General features: G+C 35.6%; 1 protein-coding gene across 3 annotated transcripts in view; it reads left to right on the top strand.

The window, feature by feature from the left end:
* LOC117160516 (glutathione S-transferase 1-1-like) overlaps positions 1-19135 on the top strand; it is a 157410-nt gene that overhangs the window by 46080 nt on the left and 92195 nt on the right. For 2 of the 3 annotated variants that reach the window (XM_076624908.1, XM_076624909.1), the window contains exons 1-3: positions 8951-9028; positions 9121-9206; positions 9909-10027. The gene's annotated coding sequence lies outside the window, so the exon portion shown is untranslated. Of the gene's footprint in view, positions 1-8950; positions 9029-9120; positions 9207-9908; positions 10028-19135 lie in introns of those variants that run through there. The other variant, XM_076624910.1, reaches the window with a different exon arrangement.

A 19135-nucleotide genomic window follows, 5' to 3' on the forward strand; every position in this document is an offset into this window, starting at 1 on the left:
TAATAAATTTACGCTTTTATTTGCAAAAATGCAACATTGTATAGGGAATTTTTGCAAAATTTAACTTATTAACTACACAATTTCTATTATGAAGTACAATAATGAATAGAAACGTAATGCTTCGTTAATATGCATAACCTATTCAAAGTCGAGACCCATAAGACTTTTAAACGAGCATATTCCAATTTTATATAAATACGATTTTACTCACGAAGATTATAGATACAGAATAACCACTCAATATACATTTCAACAAGAAAATTAGATCTCACAAATTTTATATTATCGGCAAAATCGGATAGAACGTCACGCACATATTGTACATTTAACACGTAAAATGACCTGAGCTGGTTTTATAGGCTATACAAGCATAATCAATAATCAGCTTCTCTCTGCTCTACATCGTTATCATAAACCAACTCATTGGATGTTAATTGGGCATGAGAGCAGCGACATGTCGCGATAAAGATTCGTTGCGTGCATGTAATCTCTAGAATATGAATGTTGAAGAATTACTTTTACGTAGGTCGAATTATCCGAAGCATTTAACCTCGTACGTTCGGTTGAATTTTGTACGGAGTTGTTTCTCCGTACGGCAAAGTTTGACGCGAATTACGCGTTGAAGATTCTAAAAAAATTATAAGGATACGGATCGGCATGTTAAACAGAGCATCTAATAATGGTATATTTATTTTAACGAAAAGCAACAATCGATATCTGACACTGGCATATCAAAGGCAAAGACTATATATTCTGCCTGTATATTGTTAACCCCTTCCCGTACTCTAGCGAGTCAGACTCGCGATGAAGATTTTGACCCAAACACGAATATCGCGAGTCTGACTCGCGACCAGATACTTGGGCCAAACGTAAACATAACAAGCCGAGCTCGCGGACTGTTTTTTTGCCCGTTACGATCGTGACTGAATGTTAGTTCTTGTTTACAAACGTCAATCTGGTCTGTTTTGCGCGCGTCGATGTCTACCGCTTGGGCCCGAGTTTCGTCGAACTAAATGGCACGGGAAGGGGTTAACACTGTTATAGAACGTTGCAAGAAAAAAGTGTGAAGCAAGACAAATGAGTCAGTAGAGTGATTCGCTATAGTGGTGCGTCGTAATGTAAGATGACATTCGCGAAAGCCACTATAGTGGCGCATCGTATTTAAGAGATTAAACAGATACATGGCGATCAAACGAATTTGATTCCTCAAACTCGAGATATCTTTTGATATTAAAATAATGTACTCAAAAAATAAAAAAACATACAAATCGAAAATAGTTGCAGCAAGATTGATCAATTGGACCATAGGCAACACTGTTTTCCATATGATTGACATGCAGATACTTTGTTGAAGTTTTCTGAACATTTATCTATTCCTATGGTATATTTCTTTGCTATATCTTCTTAGAAGATATTCCCCAGTTTTATGGGATTCGATTCTGGCTTTTTCAAATTTGATTTTGTACTTCACAGTGTTGTGATTTTCTGGTACAGCTGAATGTGTACACCAAATAATGCATCTTCTACGTTCTTTGAACCTGGTGCTCACCATTGATCCGCGACGTGAATACAGCTAACTTATAAACACAAACTAAATGACCAATAGCAGCGTGAGTGTGTCTTGGGAAGCCTAATAAAACTAACCGTAACTAGCGAAGTGCTAGAACGCGAAAACAATTGGATAAAGCTTAAACTCGCAAGCTTCGATTAATAGTTCAAACAATCCAGGCTGTGAAAACCTCAAAACTTTCATTAGGATTGATTGACTTTCTGTGTCACGATCTAAAACCTTTGCTCCTTTTTAGTAAAGGCGTAAAAAGGTAAATTAAGATAATGTAATGGTATTTTCTAGCAGATGGGATACGAATCCAGGATAATAATTTTGCCAAGACACTTTTCTTATTTTTTCGTTATTCAATTTATATTATTTTCGCTGTTAATAATACACTATATATAGATTAGTTCATCAAAAAGACTGTTTACTATAATTCATTGTTCAATCTTAGAACGAACTTGAAATCTACCGTCGCTATTCTTTCTTAAACGGGTGGTTTTTGCGCGGTGCATTAACAGCCACTCCGTCGGCTAACCGGACAAGAAGCGAGACGCCACGTTCTCCCTCTATCGCTAATTAACAAGTGTACGTTAAACGAGGGAGTCGCGTGTTTGCGCATGTCGTTTCGCTAAGGCGGTGCGCATAATGCTCGAAGCGTAAAGAGGTTCTTGCAAAGTGTCGCGAGTCGAGTCTGGTCGACTTTTGAATGGCTTTTTCACACCCTGCCACGGCAGCCAACCATGCGTCCTGTTTATAGCGCGCTCGAATTAATGCGAAACCACCGACCGATTAATAGTATTTACAGAGCGTTTCCATATGTCGCAGACCAACTATGAAAGTGTTTCCTTTCCCTCTTTACTTTCTTACCTTGACTCGTCTGTTTTCTTTTTTCTTTTTTAGTTTTTTTTCTAAACTATTCGTTCAGAGACGTGGTTCTTTCTCCACTGCAAACTGTCAGTATATTTTTCTAATTTGCAATTTTCTTTGTCGTATTATTCTTTCATCTTCAGAAATAACATCGAACAAATTATTTTGACAGAAATAATCGAAAACATCTGACAAAAGTCACTCGTTTGAAGAATCTCATAATCAAGAGTCATTTAAGAAATTATCACTTATCGAACACATTTATCATTCGTATTCATGCCGTTTCGGCGTTCGCACCCTATCGTGTAAAAATCGCTTTTTTATTCCAAAACAAGTCATTCGCTCGGAGTGGCAGAAACAACTATATTTACCTTACAAAGGTTATTCGTCAACCATAGGAACCAAAACAAAACAAAAAGCGAAGGACAAAACAATGTTCGTTAAAAAAGTTCACAGCAGCATTCATCGCTGGAGACAATGAACGCACGATGCAATACGCTTTGGCGCGCGGCCACTTTGTTCCGTAGACGACCGATTCGGCCTGGATCGAAGTAATTAAGCGAAACAATTCAAAATCGCGACGCGATCCTGCATTGACGAAGATGATATATTTCACGGAGTGGCACAAACTGAAACAGGCGAGCGCGTAAAACCACGAGTGATATGGAAATACGAGCTACGCGAAGGGAAGGTTAAAAATGTGTACGTACCAAAAATTAGAAATTAGAATGTACAGACGTCATTGTGTTATTTACATGACAGACATAAACGTTAACACAATGACAGCGATGCTATTGGTGGCGATGGTTGAGAACGAAGAATTGAATGAAACTAAACAATACGGGTACAAATAAAAACTTCCGTTTTTGAAATAACTCTATGTAACTGGTGAGACGACGTGCTAAAACGAATGTACTTTTAATATGCTCGAACAAAAATGACATGGATAAAGAGATAGAATTAATTAAAAAATATATGTCACGAGCTTTCCTTAACATTACCATATAAAATACAATTTCGGACATGGAAACGGTACCATCAAAAGTATTTCAGATACCTTCTGAATAAAATATGTCAATTTATTTCCATTGCACATTACATTCATATATAATTTTACGGATTTAATTATTTAAATATAGTCTGCATATGTTGCACGAAATGGAGCTAAAATTACTTTAATATCACATTCGACGTTTTGAAATATTTATGATTTAACTTGAAATATTTATATCCGTTAGTCCATCGAGATTATTGAATTTCAATGTACGTAGAAATTTAATTAACACTTCTTTCATTATCGTTCGCTCTACGCTAAGCAACAATATTTTTATTATTCATTCATTAGTGAATGGTGCAAAATAGTAAAGCAAACTGAAGACTATAGTAATCTGTTTTAATATAATATTAGATATTATAATATCATTTGTTACCTCATTCTTTGAGTAATTGTTGATCAACAACAGCAAATACACGTTTTAAAATGTTTTTAACTATTTTCACATATCTATCAAAAAATTCATCTATTCTATCTATTCTATCTATTTGTCTATCGAGAAATAGTTAGTGAGAGCATAAAATTAATAACCAAGGCAAATAACTAAAACAAGGGTATAGAGGTGAAACAGGGATAATAACAGAGATAACTTGAACGGTGCTGTATATGATATTCTATAAGCGCTATTCACCCGTCTTCTCTTTAATCAGGATGTCAAACATCGATAAGTATGATTCACGCACGAATGTTCAAGAATAGTGCTCCGTGTTTCAAATAGTTGCTCGAAAGCTATTGAATCAGGTAAAGTGGATTGGAATTGTCTCTATGGTTTTTTTTATAGATTCATTATCCGTTGGAACTCAACCCTCCTCTTTCAGGTATTCACATCATTGAATCTTACTCCTCATTTAATGGGATACTTCTATTACCCTATCCCACTTGTTATCCACCTTATTTCAATCGCCAGATTCCTATAAATTCGCTTTGGATCTTTAGATAGCTATTGATTTTTCTTTTATGTATTCACTATTAGCAATTATCTCACTATGTTTAATTATGTTTAACGTGGCGTTACGATATCATTTTTATCCAAGTAAAATAACACTTTTTGCGAAAGTTTTCTATTTCGATAAATCTCATTTTCAGATATAGCCGTTCTTAAAATATATTCAGGAACGTCATTCAAAACCTTGAAAAACTTACACTCTTGACTTACTCTACATAAATTCCATCATATTTTCACAGAATTTCACTTTTTATCAACCAATGTGATGATTAGCCGTTTGTTAATTTCGAGCTCCAAACAGCGGCGGATTTGTTCTCTTACGCGGATTTAGTCGTTCTATTTATTCTACAGACCTGAGCCGAGATTAGAACACGATAATCCTTCGTTTGGATTATTTCTGAGAATTGGCACTGTGACAGAGTCAATATTACAACTCCTTATTAATCGATATTAACGAGGCATAACTACATTTAGTTATAAGAGATAATTTATTACATAGGATAATGGAAATCATTCAACAAAATCAGATTTGTAGTTGAATAATATATCTCGATAAAGTAGAGAAATAAATCAGTATTAATTGCATATCAAAAAGGAATAAAATGCAAACGGATCATTGTGTCGCATTTTCATTAGAAATATTTTATGTAACTACTTTTTAGACATCTTTCTTAAAGTGGCTCTATTCATTAAAAATACATTATGTATAATGATTCCAAATATAATAGGATAGTAAATAAACACGTAGGTTAAAAAGAATACTTGTGTTGAGTTATTAGCTGAAGGCTGCTTTTTGTTTAAATAGCGAAATCAATTTACAGATCACTTTGGTTTTGACGTAACGAAGTTCCTTCAGCGTCGGTTCAGTCACTGTATGTTCGCATAGTTTCACAGGTAAAGCGGTCGATACCGGAACATTTCCTGGTCTGATATCAGTATGTCTGGACGCTGACCAACAATTGGTATATGCACTTCCGAATTCAATTGGACATAGGTATGAGAATGTAAGATGCCTGCGGGGTCAAGAAATTATCCCGTTTACTTGAAGATCCACAGGCAGAGGACCAAACGCAAATGACGAGACGTCAAATGTAGTTGAAATAAGATCAATTATTATCTATTTTTAATCGTTGAACAAAAAGAACTTTTAAGAATAAGGTATATTTGAATCAATTTCACATTAGTTTTCTATACATACTAGTTTTCTTAATTATCTCTTTTCTAATAATAAATCAAATATATTCTGAATATTATATCTGAAAATACCACACGTACAATTTTAATCATAAAACTTTATTAAAGTAAAATTACGATAAATGCTAGTACATCCATGAAAGCAAAATTTATTAAAATATAAGGCAAAAAAATATAAAGAGAGGAAAGAAAGTAACGGTTATTGAGAAAGTTACACTAAAACTTAATTTCGTCGTCGACCTAATTTCTTCTTAAAATATTTTCCCGCTATGTTGTCAGACCATCTACACGCTTGATGAACTAAAGTTACCAATACACCTTTTTGTTTTCTTCTCTTCGTCATTTCGTGGTTTCTTTTTATAGAATTATCGAGAACTTCAGAAAGTTAAAACAACTTTTCATGCTCTTTCAATAAGTAGAGTATGAGTATTATATTAAATTTAATATCAAGTTTCCTTATGAATTCCTAATAGAAATAGAGTTTTTAACAAGTACATACTATACATCTACCTTGAATTATTTTTCAATGCCTCGAAGAATCTTCGGCGGATCTAAAGTTGTTGGTATACTCAAAATTTTTATATTACTTTCGATAGCTGTAAATAGTTGCAATAATAAATCATATTTCATACGACAACAAAACAGAAAACAACTGCACCTAATTAATTTAACATGTAGCGCACCGATAACATCGTCACATCGTGTCGCTTCACCTCGCATAATCGGTCTTACAACTCGATAGATTTGTTCAGAACTGCGATCTCTCAGTACAGCGAACTACTTGTATAACACAGTTATCATGTATAATAATATATAGTTATCACTAAATGGATAAGTGGGTATTGATACATCAGCGTTACCTCGTTAGATGTAGGATTTCTAGCAGAAAAATGTGTATTTTTAATAATATTAAAATCGATACCTTATTTTGCAATTAAGTAATCTAATTTATAGTAATTAAGTAATAATTCTTTTAAACATTTAATAAACTCATTAATAATAATCAAATCGCTTTATGTATCGTCATCAATCATCACAGGTAATGTTTTAGTCGTCATAAGTTTTTTTTTCTCTGAAGTAATATTAGTTCCTTTGTATCCATACAATTGTATCAACCTCTCCATCATATTTGTTATCTCATATCACTACGAGTAATTATAGTTGTAATTAAAATTACGAAGTACGCCTTCGTCATAAGAAAAGAAGATCAGAACATCTAGCTAAAAACGTAACTCGAAACACTTGCACGCAAGGACAAGTGCGAGCTTACCGTCGAAGCACGCGAGCTTTACTTCTCTAATAAAACACGACAAATTAAAACCATAGCCTGTACAAGACTTTCCTATGTAATATATTGTAACAGCACAACGCATTTCTTATATAAAATTTAAACAAATAAAAAACTTTCGAATCGAGAATTCATTAATCACTGTATTACTATGTATATTCAGGTTTACATATTAGGTGCAACCAATTCTTTTTTTCTCCCCATTTCCTTTTCACCAGTATTCGCATTTTCAACGAGAGAGTGACGCGCTGTCGAAACGGAAGCTAGAAATGTTGGCAGGCTTGAAGTTTCGTTGGGTACAGACAGCAGCACTGCCGTTGTCTGGGCAATGCAAATTCGAGGTATACCAACCTGCGCGTGAAAGAGAACGAGCGACGTAATGCCCTCGAGGCGGTGCTGGTCCCCGTGCTTCTATTTATCTTTCGAGCTTGGAACGATAGGCGCGACATGCCGCTGGATTATGAGCCATTCGGTGGTTATCTGAAAATTTAAAGAGTACCTGAATGAAGTCATGCCATAGTACATGCTTTCTTTATGAGGGAACTTTTCATTATGACGGGGAGTGGATGAGGTTAGGAAGGAAAGAAAAAGAAGCACCGGACCCACGTTCATTGTATTCATTAAATAAAGTCCCGCTTGTCTACGTCTTTTGATCGGAAATCGAGCGGAACGAGAGAAAATGTACGGCGAGAAACCAGCATGGAATACTGTCGATAACTGCGAGAAAACTTTCATTGCTATATAGAGGAAATAATGAATTGGAGAAATGAATTGAAGAAATAAATTTTGAGGGAAGTACATGACATTTGTATTCTGTGACTGTTAACTACTAGAATCGTAGATGATCGAATTGCTCGTCTTTTTTATATCAGAATGTTTTATATTTTGTTTGTTGTATTTTATTAAAATATAAAGATAAGAACGAAAGTTACAAAACGAATCGAGTTGATTAATATGATACAATATGATCTTTTGAACATGATATTCTATGTTCGTTACGCATAATTACTATTTTAACACTCTATTCTTATTCAAAAAGATATTCCAACGTTAAAATTATTGAAATTCTGCTATTCTGCTTATTGCTCAAAATAAATAAAGCGTAACGAACCAATTTTGATAAACGTTAACATTATATAGCATTCTAAAATACGTAGGGGTTGGCTTTTTGTTTAAATAGTAGAATGTATCGCAAATAAAATAAAATTTACTATTACCTAAATATTACACCCAAATAAATGTGGAAATTCGTACATATGTACATATTGCATATTTTGCGAAAATTCTCATTTACACGATGTAATATAATATCGCGGATAAAAGCATCGAGAAGAGCAGTAGAAAAAAAGGCAGTTAATTTTTTAAAAAATTAACAAATACATGAAAAAAGTGTAAAGTATCTCATAAAAATTCTGTTGGCAAAATGTCTAAGTGATGATAAATATTAGCATATAATATTTAGATTATTTTGATAACTTGATAACTTTGATAAGGCGTACATTTGAATATAGAGTAATTCTAGACAAAATGTGGCCTAATTCTCATATTTGTAGAAAGTTAAACACGATTATTTATAATTTCTTGTTACCGACTATCCTAAATCTTCATTTAACAAAACACATACTTGATTATTTTATAGGTTATATTAAAAAAGAATGCTATATGATTTTTACATTAATATTACTTATATATTAAATGAAAATTAAATGCTATAAAGTTCCAATATGATTTCTACCTATTAATTATGTTTATTTAACCTAATTAAATTACGACACTTACCTATATCAAATTTCTATGCTTAGATATTCACGTTTCAACTGCATAAATTTCGTCAGACTAAATTATACATATTACCTCATGTGTGTTTACTTTCAACGTTCATCTCACGTTTCAGTCCGACCTATCGTTTCTTTATTAGGTATAGAATATGCTTCCTACTGACAACATATATATCCTTGAGCACAGTTTATTTACTCTTGGCTTGCCGGTGAGCCCCCCCACTTCTTGCAAATCGAAGTTCGTTGGTAAATCGCGGCGCGGGGTGTCATTCTAGTGTGGATAATCGAAGCGATTAGATGTGTGTCCGTGTATCTTTACGATTAGTGCCGATCTTTCTACTACGTAGTATGTACTTTCATAATCACTCTTTCACCCCATAAATACACTAGTGTTAACTTCGTTTAATTAACGTACGTTTTCTTTGCACGTACTTCGAGGTATTACAGGTACGCCATGAAACTCAAACGGACGCCATAATCGATGATGAATCCGATACCTTTTATGGATATTTGGATTATGGATGGTAATATTTAATTTATTTTAAAATAATAGAAAGCATATTTGAATAAGATATTGAAATACTTTTTACATTTTGCTACGTATGTATGTCGCGAATTTCCAGTAATAATGCTGTTAGTCACTTTTTTCAATAATCACAGACACGTTCTGCGCATTGCATTTTTTTGGTATTGCGCAGCTGTGCTTAACCGACGAAGAAAGCACGCCATATTTTATTACTTCGAAGTACATGTCTCTCTGTACATCTCTAATGACGAGACATTCAGAGCAAAATTTTTACAAATCAATTACATTACGAAATATTCATAGGCATTTCCCGATATTAAGAAATATTTTACTGTCCATAATAATATTTAAGTATATTAATTAAATAAAAAGATATTTAACTTGGTTTAGATGTCATTAAAGTCATTTCTAAGTTTTTATTTTTTATATCAGAATTCCAATTTCTATAGTAACTAGTCTTTATGAGAATTTCAGTTCTTCTTATTGTCAAGTTCGAAGAGTTTTAATTCTCATCGTCCTAAATTTTTTAAACAATCAACAGTATGATGTTAAGAACAAATTATAATATTTAACATGTTCTGTTAAAGTCTTTACTCCTCTTTCTTCGTTTAATCGACGTCAATCTTTTGTTATTTCACACATTTTAAAGAATTAATAATGTCTTTATGAACAAATCGTAATATTCTGTACTTTGTTACAGATTTCTTCCAGTCTTCGTCTCTTGCAGTGGGATTCGGTGATTCCTATTTACTGACGGTCTTCATAATGACTTCTCCTGAACCACAACGACATCGATGATAACGTTCTTGGCGTTTAATGGTGAGTCGCATGCATTTTTGTTCTTTTGGTCACTCAATCATGTCTCGTAGGATGGAAGGTCCGAATCGACACGGGTGGCTGGCTGTATTACATAGAATTTTTGGCGAGCATAGTGCACGTCTCGTTGTGATTGATCCCGAGTTCAATTTTATCCGTCCAAGGATATCAAATTTCACGTGCAAGAAAACACCTCGCGACAGGCAAATCGCGCTACTTCTTTGTTCTCAAAGAATATGTTTTGATGAAGGGATTGCCTGAGAATATTTCTATTAAATATTTCATTTGAAATCAATTATTATTCGTTCAATTTCATATTATTTTCATTGGATTTTATCCTCTTTTTCAGTAAGTACATTTATTCTTGACTTTTTTTACTTAAGTATTTTTTATTCAAGAGTTTGTTTTAGTCATTAATTTATAAAACTATTATAGCAAAGTAAAAAATAGAATCACCAAAAGAGAAGTGAAATGAGGAAATGGTACATCTAGGAATGACCCGTTATAACATAGATATGTTAAACATCTTTTAGGATTTTCGGGTTTAAGGCTTATCATGCTCATTACGAGGATTTCATTCAAGTAGTCATATTGTTCGCGTGCTCGGCAATTTGTCATAAAAGCGAGCAACTACAAATGGTTTTCTATTCTCTGGATCATTCACAGTTTGAGATGTCAATCTTGTTACTACTTTGTTACTATGCTTATTTTTAGTATTAGTAGTAGTAATAGTAATACGTAGTTCTTGGTCGATGTATGCGTTGAAACATCTAATTCTAGTATGCAAATTGCAAGAGTAACTAATCACGTTTACCGTGTTTGAAATTAGTGTTGCGAAAAAATGTCATGGGACATACTTCATGCACTATTTATTTACAAAATAACCTTATTAAAATTAAAGACCTTATTTAATCTTAAATCGAGTATCTTGTGTAGTAATTCTTTTATTATCAAATTATACATCAAATCGCCCTGTATCTTAGCCGTTTCGTTTTATCGATAAAATACAAAAGAATGTACTTGAATATCAAACGTGATATAACGATGTAGTAAGAGGAGCGAACAAGTCGAGACAGAGGGAGTCAGGGTGTTACATCATTGTAAGGTAACAAGACTTTTAAGAGCTGCTCGAGCACAGTTTCGAGTGCAATTTAAATCTCAAGGCTGGAGAAAAATTATTCTCTACATGCTTGAGCCAGTGTGTCGAAGAAGATTCAAGAGATTTGTCATTCTACGCGAAAATAGAGCATTCGTAGCCAAAGTAGTACGAGGTGTCGCGATCGAGTTGATGTAACAGTTTCCTACGCGGAACGCATGAAAACTTCTGTGAGATTTCTTATGCTGGAAATGCGCGTTGTCCGAACTAAAAGGGATGATCTTCGACCTTTTCCCTCGCTTCCATTTTCTTTCTCTCTTTCGTTTTCTGTCTGTTCTTTAGAGAGGTCCACGATAAATGAGATTACGACTTGTCGTTTCACGGGCGTTATCGGAACGCGGAAAACGATGCTTCCGTACAAGGAGTACTAGGAATAGAGGACGTCGTCGAAGCTTAATCCAAACTCGATTTCCAACGAGTGGAGAATCGGTCGGCGATCGATCGTGGAGAACAAGCCCCCATAACAGTCTAGGGGACCATCGCATCGTTTAAATCGCAAACGGGGCTACGATAATTGAAAATCGAGCGGCGGTCGTTCCGTTTTCTAGCCTCAGCGACCAACCTCTAGTATTCGTTTTCCTTCGAAAAAACTTGGAGGAACAGAAAGTTTTCGATCGAAACTGAAGGTTGTCGCGCGCAATGCGTCCAAGCAACGTGCGACTCAGGCGCGGTTTGTCGCCGCACGGTCGAGCTATTTGCAGCTAGGGACGTTGCGTTTTTGTTTGTTCGAAAGCTCGTTCTCCGGTCGATCGTTTGGATTGGCCGCGTTCGACGACCGCATAAATTCGTAGATTCGAGCGCGCTGCTTCACGTGGACCAGCGATTTACAAGACATATGGTCGGTTGTTAGCTTCCTAACGAGGGTTTAAGCTCCAGCTGAGCGATGCCACTCGTTAACGCCGCCTGCTACGGCTGTACACTTACTTTCTAGATCCCTATGCAACGGCCGCGCCATCATTTTTGTCCGCGTCCTCTGGCATTGATCGCCATCAATGAAATTACCCTCTTGTTTTGTTTTTGTCTTCGACTAAATGTGCCGCTCCGGTACGCTGGCATTATCTCGAAAGCGCTTCGAAATTCACGAAGAACCGTAACTACTCTATCCTTAGAGTACCGGTACGCTGCCGCGCGTGAAAAGCTCGTTGGTACGCTTAACGGAGAGGAGAATGAAGGTTCGTGGCTCGAGAGACAAAGTGCCTCGAGCTGATCGCTCTGTAGACGTATCGTGGTTTGCAAGATCAGGACGCTGTAGTAATGGACAAAAATCTACAGACCTTCTTGCTGACGAGATTGTTACGGAGTGAAAATGGCGGTCCGTGGTTGCGCAGCTTTGCTCACTGGTAAATGCTAACAGAAAGGAAGTTTTTAGAAACACTTTGTGCCATGGCTTGCGGTTTGATGGTTAGAAGCAAATTGCGAGAAGGATTGAGAGCCTCGGCTTTGCGGACCTACTCTTTCCACATTATTTTTTTAACCAATGCATTCGAGTCAATTGCTAGAAATATTGATAGCGTTTGAAACTATGAGTTAATATCGTTAATATGTTGGATAGTATCGTAGCACGTATATACGTTCGACACATTTGAACAAGAACATTTTATTGGCGATCTAGTCTAACGGAATCCGTGTGAAATCGATAAGTTTATAAACAGGTTGGAGAAATTTAACTGTGTAAAAAGGCAACTGTGTAAAAACACGAAATTCTCAGGATTTTAGAAGCTTACAGTTTTAAAACATTCCTCTTATATAAGAGAGTTGCATTTACATTGCATGCTTTAAATGAAAATTCCATGTCAACAAGAGAATGTATGATACTTTTCATTATAAATAATACGTGCTTAAAAAGGAGCGAAATATAGGACAACGAAATAAATATTTTTAAAACGTACAAAAGCGTTACCGTTTACTTTTAGTTCTCCGACGAAAATCAATTAATCTCATTTATATATTAATTTTCAGGTTATGCAAACAATAATGTTCCAAATTATTTATATGCCATATGGAATACCTCGGTTCTTATCCTCCTTAAAGTTCAATAATAATACTAGAAAAGCAATAAAATATTGACGACTAATTTTATCTTATTTAGGGAAATTTATTGTCTAAAAATGACATTCGTCTAAATTTCAAGCTCCATTAGACAAATAGTTTTGGTGAACGAATCGTTTCACTAAACGTAAAAGCTCCACAAAGAGTGTTGAGGCCAAACGTGTATTTCGAAATATAAACTTTCCCCTGACAACTTTAATTTAAATTCAGGAATTTATCGTTATATCATTTACGTTCAAAATGCAATGAAACGCAATTTGTGATTTTTATTTAAAATAAATCAAATAGAGTAAGAAACTTGTTCATATAAATAACAGGCATCAGTACGAATTAAATTGGATATGTAGGAATTAAATAGAACAAAAAGTTCGAAAAATTTAAAATTATCACTTCTTCCGAGTAATTGAAACCATTAAAAAATACCTGCGATATTTTTAACTTTAACATGCCAGAAATACGTAATTTTCTTTGCCATAGTATCTTCTTTGGTCATACTCTAGAATTAATATAAAAAAAAAAAATTAAGATAGTTCTCACGGAAGAAATGTTAAAAAGCAGAAATAATTTTTGCTTTTCAAGTTTCGTCATTCGTCAGCCATTCGTTAGGGAAAAGGGGGAATAATTAAAGAGCGAAGTTTTCATTACTGAATCTTAGGCACAGCAGCATAGATGTTTCAGCCCGTTTGCAAAACAGAATTTTCCCAGCGTCGTGTCGGGATTACGGTGGACTAAGATTTTTCAAACATGTAACGCGAGAAAACTTTACGTTGTCTCACGCGTTTTATTTCCATTCGCGCCGCGTTACGCAGCTTTTGTGAACGTTCCGTTTCGGGCTTGGTCAAAAGTTTCCCCGGCGTTCCCTTTTCGAGTAATTCTGTATCTAGCGGGCAGATTTCCCGACAGTGAGGTCCTTTCGAGCAACGACGGTCGATGTCGGTCATAAAAAAGAACGGTTGCCTTTAATGCCACTACGTTCCCTAACGAGACAACTAAACGCGTACACGCTTATGTGCGATTCGCAAAAAAAATGATGGAAAAAAAGAATTGCGCTTCATGGCCCGCTAAAGTTCTACGCGAACTTTCGAACTTTCTTTTTGGATTAATCCTGGGGCTCGCCGCTTTTTATTACAAGCGACTACTTGTTTAAATTTACCTTTAGCTCTAACGCCGCGGAAATTTCGTTAATTATGAAGATCGCTTGTCAAAAGGCTGCTCGTATCCCTGATTTCATTATTACGAGCGAGCTGAGCTATCTTGAGAAGGTGGAACAGGAACGAAGTTAAAACGAATAGTGTAATTTTATTTCAATGGATCTCTCTGTTTGTGAAACAGACAAGTTGAATTTGCACTGCTTATAGAAATTGTTTAAACCCCAATAGAAATTATATCGTAACGCATATAACTTACGCTGTAATGTACTTTTCTAAATGTAAAACATGCAAAGTATATTTGTCGACGACGACACGATACTTTTAAGCGTTGCCCTTCTTTATCATGTCACAAATACTAAATATGTACAAATATACTAAACTTTATGATTCTGACTTAATATCGAAGCCAATTACTAAAGTAATTATACCTACTTAATAAGATCAAGATTTTTATCTTAATCACTTCTTCTTCAATTATGAAAAACACAACATACGACGTCGTATAACAATAGCATATATTTATAATAGAAAAACATTTGTCAGATATTCTGCTTGAATTATTAGAACGTGTTATTATTAAGGTATTTATGTAATGGAATACGCTCTATCGTATATACGATAGTTACCGATACATAACGAATTGCTGATAGTACAGTAAAGATATGACATATCGATGTTTTTTCTATTAGCACCCAATTAATTGTATCAGATCATTTATATAACTGAGAAAATTAGGGGACTGTTCGAATCACACAAACCTGAAGCAACTTCCTCGATGTAAAACCCAAACTCTAATTAAATGATCGATGTATCCGACAGGTCAAACAGTTAAGTAGCATAAAAAATGATACAGCGTCACGATGCTTCTCATTGTGGCTCTTTCGACCCATTCCATTCCGTGATGTTATCTTCTTAAAGCGTCTGGAAACGCGAGATTTAATCAACCAGTCGACGCGTCTTGATAAGAATAATGGAAATAATTAATTAGAGAGCAGTAAAGGGAGTGCAAGGATTTCAGGCGCGCTTGTTATCGAGATCGTTTAAAAAAACGCGCCTTTTACTGCGTTTCATCGTTTCATGCCGACGAATTATATACGCGTGTACATAAAAGAGCTTGCCATGCGACCATTCCTTACTTTTTATCCAGATTAACGCCGACGCAAAAGGTGCCAGTCAGATTCGCGGTTTCAATTAAGCAAATGAGAATGCAGTGAATTACTGTAGTTTTTCATCGGCTGTCAACCGTTCGAACCAGCCGATTCGATTCAACCAGCCTGATTGCTCGAGAATTAACGTTTGCTTAAATCTCGCAATTGGTCGCAGTCTCTTCGTATTTCTTCGTCGCTCTTCCTCTCTTCCGACTTCATTCCCTTGAGTCGAAGTCGATCAAGAAACATTGGATTCGAATTGTGATCGAACTCACGTCTAAAGCATTGTCTGAAATAGTTCTTGATATGGTATCGACATCGGTATGCGATAAAGATTGATCGCCAGATATCGGCGACGAGTAGACCGACTATTTCCACAGTGCTGACATAAATCGGCAGCGACGACGTGAGAAGAACGCGTCTAGATCCGACGTAAATCCGAGGTGCTTTATCGTTATTCACGTATTGTACTGAAATGAGCACGGAAACATCTCAGAGGACTGAAACAGGAACTTTCTTCCTTGCTTTACGGATTTATTAAGTAGCTATTAAGTATTCGCTGGTTGGCCGTTCACCCGAATTCGGTAAAATTCGACGAAAACATGATCGCAGGTTGCCTCAAACCTACCGATGAACCATAATGTAATTAAAAGTTCTTCTGGCCTAGCCTTCAACTATTCTTATATTCTATATAAATAATCACAACATAATCTCGGTAAATTAGTAAATATAAATCCTTAAATCTCTTGCATTTGTGTATATATATTTGTAAGTATATGATAGAGGAACTAAATAATAATATAGCCGTATATTTTGGGTATGCTTGATTAAAGTTGCAAGATTTATTCCAAAATTGAAAGATGAATCCAACTACTCCAATCTAGAAACGTTTTGGAAATAGCGGAGAATTGCGTTAAAAATAAATACACTATACGTTCGTCGAATGGCTGTTCAAAATAAAGTGTAACATGATTCAAGTCTGTCGTAATTGACTGCAGCTGCAGTTTGAAACGAAACAACGAACAATTTCATTTACATCTGCTCTCCTTCAATTTCGCCGGTCCACTTTTCATCGACAGATTGTTCGCATTCTGTCAATTTACTTTTAGCGTATGGTATTCGGTCTAATGATCCGCCGCGATAATAGCTTTGCCGCGTATTTCCAATTGTTTCGCTAAGATGAAATGGTGTGGCGTGGGGCAGAGGCGAGAGAAAAGGCAAGAAGACGAATGCGAACATATGCGAACCAACGAAAGAGGGAGAGAAATAGAGGATAGGACAAACGACAGAGGAAGAAATGGTAAAAAGCGAGGGACGAGAAAGGGTTTCGCGACTACTGCGAATCGACAACGGAGAAACGACGTGGTACGGTTGCCTATCAGCCGCGCGATGCTCGCCATCAACGCGACACTGATTTATCATGCCTTGACGTACGACGTAGACGGATCGAGGACGTCGCAGGATAAAACGAATCGTCGCAATTGGCGGTGGCAGGCCGTGAGTTGTCGCTCTACAGCGTCACTTGTTTTCGCCGCCCGTTATTTCGCCCGAGGGACAAATAAAACTTGGTTAATAAATAAATGCATAAATATAGCGGCTGGTTAACAATTTGCTTCGTTGCTATTCGCCGCCATCTAGTCGGTCTCGTTTCTTGCATTCCGAATGAGCGACATCAGCTTTAGGGTTGGGTTTTACGAAAGAAAAAATAAAAAGGTAGGAAGACGCACTTGAGATAAAACATTGCGTCTCTGTGAAGATCTTTGCGAAATCAACGATTAGTTGTTTAACAAAATCGAACGTTCTTAGAGTATGATTTTGTAATGTTCTATTTCGAAGAAAAATGTTTAAGCCAGAACAATCCCAAAGATATATGCAGGAATTATCGATATAGATAACCATTTTTAAGTAACAATTACCCGTTATGCAATTTTATTCCATTTTCACGTCGAATCGGTTATACGATTAAATTCGTACTCTGAATGCTTCTATTTGACGCCTGATGAATAATTAATAAAACCACTGACTATTTTTTTATTCGTTTCCTGCGGCTTTCTTCTTCTATTGCGCTTTTTACTAAACTCTTCTTTAAGATAGAAGGTGGTTATGAATTTTGTAACTGATGGACGGAAGTTTATAATTAATTTAAAGATTCTTGTGGTCTCCCGAAGATTATAATAAGAAATTTATTTGATCCGTGATGTAAATATTCATTCGGCTTACCTCATGAGCGATATCTTATCGTTCTTATTATTTTGCTTATTACTACTCTTATTCCAAGCTTTATTAACTTAACTCGACGTATTCGTTAGGAATTCTTCGATCAGGAATTTTTCACGAAAGTATTATTCACGTTTTAAGATTCTCTGTATTACGTAGAAAAGATTTTATACCCAGCCTAAAAGCTTAATCGGGTTACAACTCAAGAATCCTAACTAAAATTAGTTGAAATTTTGCATCTACTTTTGAAGCTTATACTAAGGAATAAAGAACCATTTTTTAAAATTGTGTTCTGAAAGAGCGGTTATCTTCGCCGAAAAGTGAAAATCTTCTCATAAAATTGATATTTTTCTACGTTATATGCAAGTATCTCTTGATATCTTCGTTAATTCGCAATAATCGTTTCTCGAGGCTAATCTCGAAGGAAAATTTATTTGTGCAATTATATTTGTTCAGTTGTATATAACCTTCCTCGTTGATATATTCTTTCGTCTTTGAATTTAACAAAGAGGTTATTTGTCATAAGCCAATCCTTATTTTATAATTCCCGATATAGAACGATCCGTTCCTTCTGCAATCGTTACACCGATTGACGGCTAACGTTTAAAGCTTGCCAGGATTTCCATGTTTGAACAGGATAAGTAACCCGGTAACTAGCAGCCAACGCCAGAACGAGAAGAAAACAGATGGTGCTGTGTTGAAATAGCTTTCATTACCTGTGCAGAGTTTGGATTCGTAGCACGTTTAGTTACGAACGTTCGTTCGTATTTTCTGCGCAGTAGCGATCTTTAATTTGCCTCACGATCATTCAGATTTTTGTTTTCATAATGGCAACCGTTTCGTACGTACAATTTTCAAGATATTAGTTAACATGCCGAATCACATCGAATTGGAATAATTTCTGGATAATTTAAAGAAACGTGAGAATTAAAATGTGTGGTATTTATTTAACAAATGTTCAATTTTTTCATTGCACAAGGGAATCTTTGTTAATTAACTTTCTAAACTTTAAGTTTACGATATATTTGCTTATAAATTGACGTCTGAATTTTTTAAACAATTTTCAACCGCAATTTGCAAAACGAATCCAACGAAACCTTCCTTTCTCACACGAACAAATGGCAGGAACAAATTGCAATCATACATCTTAAAATCTCGCGTCACGAATCACGGGTGATAAAACGAATCGGCGAGATCATCGCTGCAAGCGTTCGTAGCCACGGCGCGTCCAGAACAAACCGGGCGGAACAGACGAACGAGCCTTTTTACTTTATAACTCGCCCCTCCTGTAACGGTCCACATTAAAAGCGAAATATTACGACAACCGAAATCCTTTTGCTACCGGTATGGCTATTTCCTCGCAGCCACTTATTTCATATCTTAATCTAAA

The sequence above is a fragment of the Bombus vancouverensis genome, chromosome 15, assembly GCF_051014615.1.
Source record: "Bombus vancouverensis nearcticus chromosome 15, iyBomVanc1_principal, whole genome shotgun sequence".
In the NCBI taxonomy this organism is placed as follows: Eukaryota; Metazoa; Arthropoda; class Insecta; order Hymenoptera; family Apidae; genus Bombus; species Bombus vancouverensis.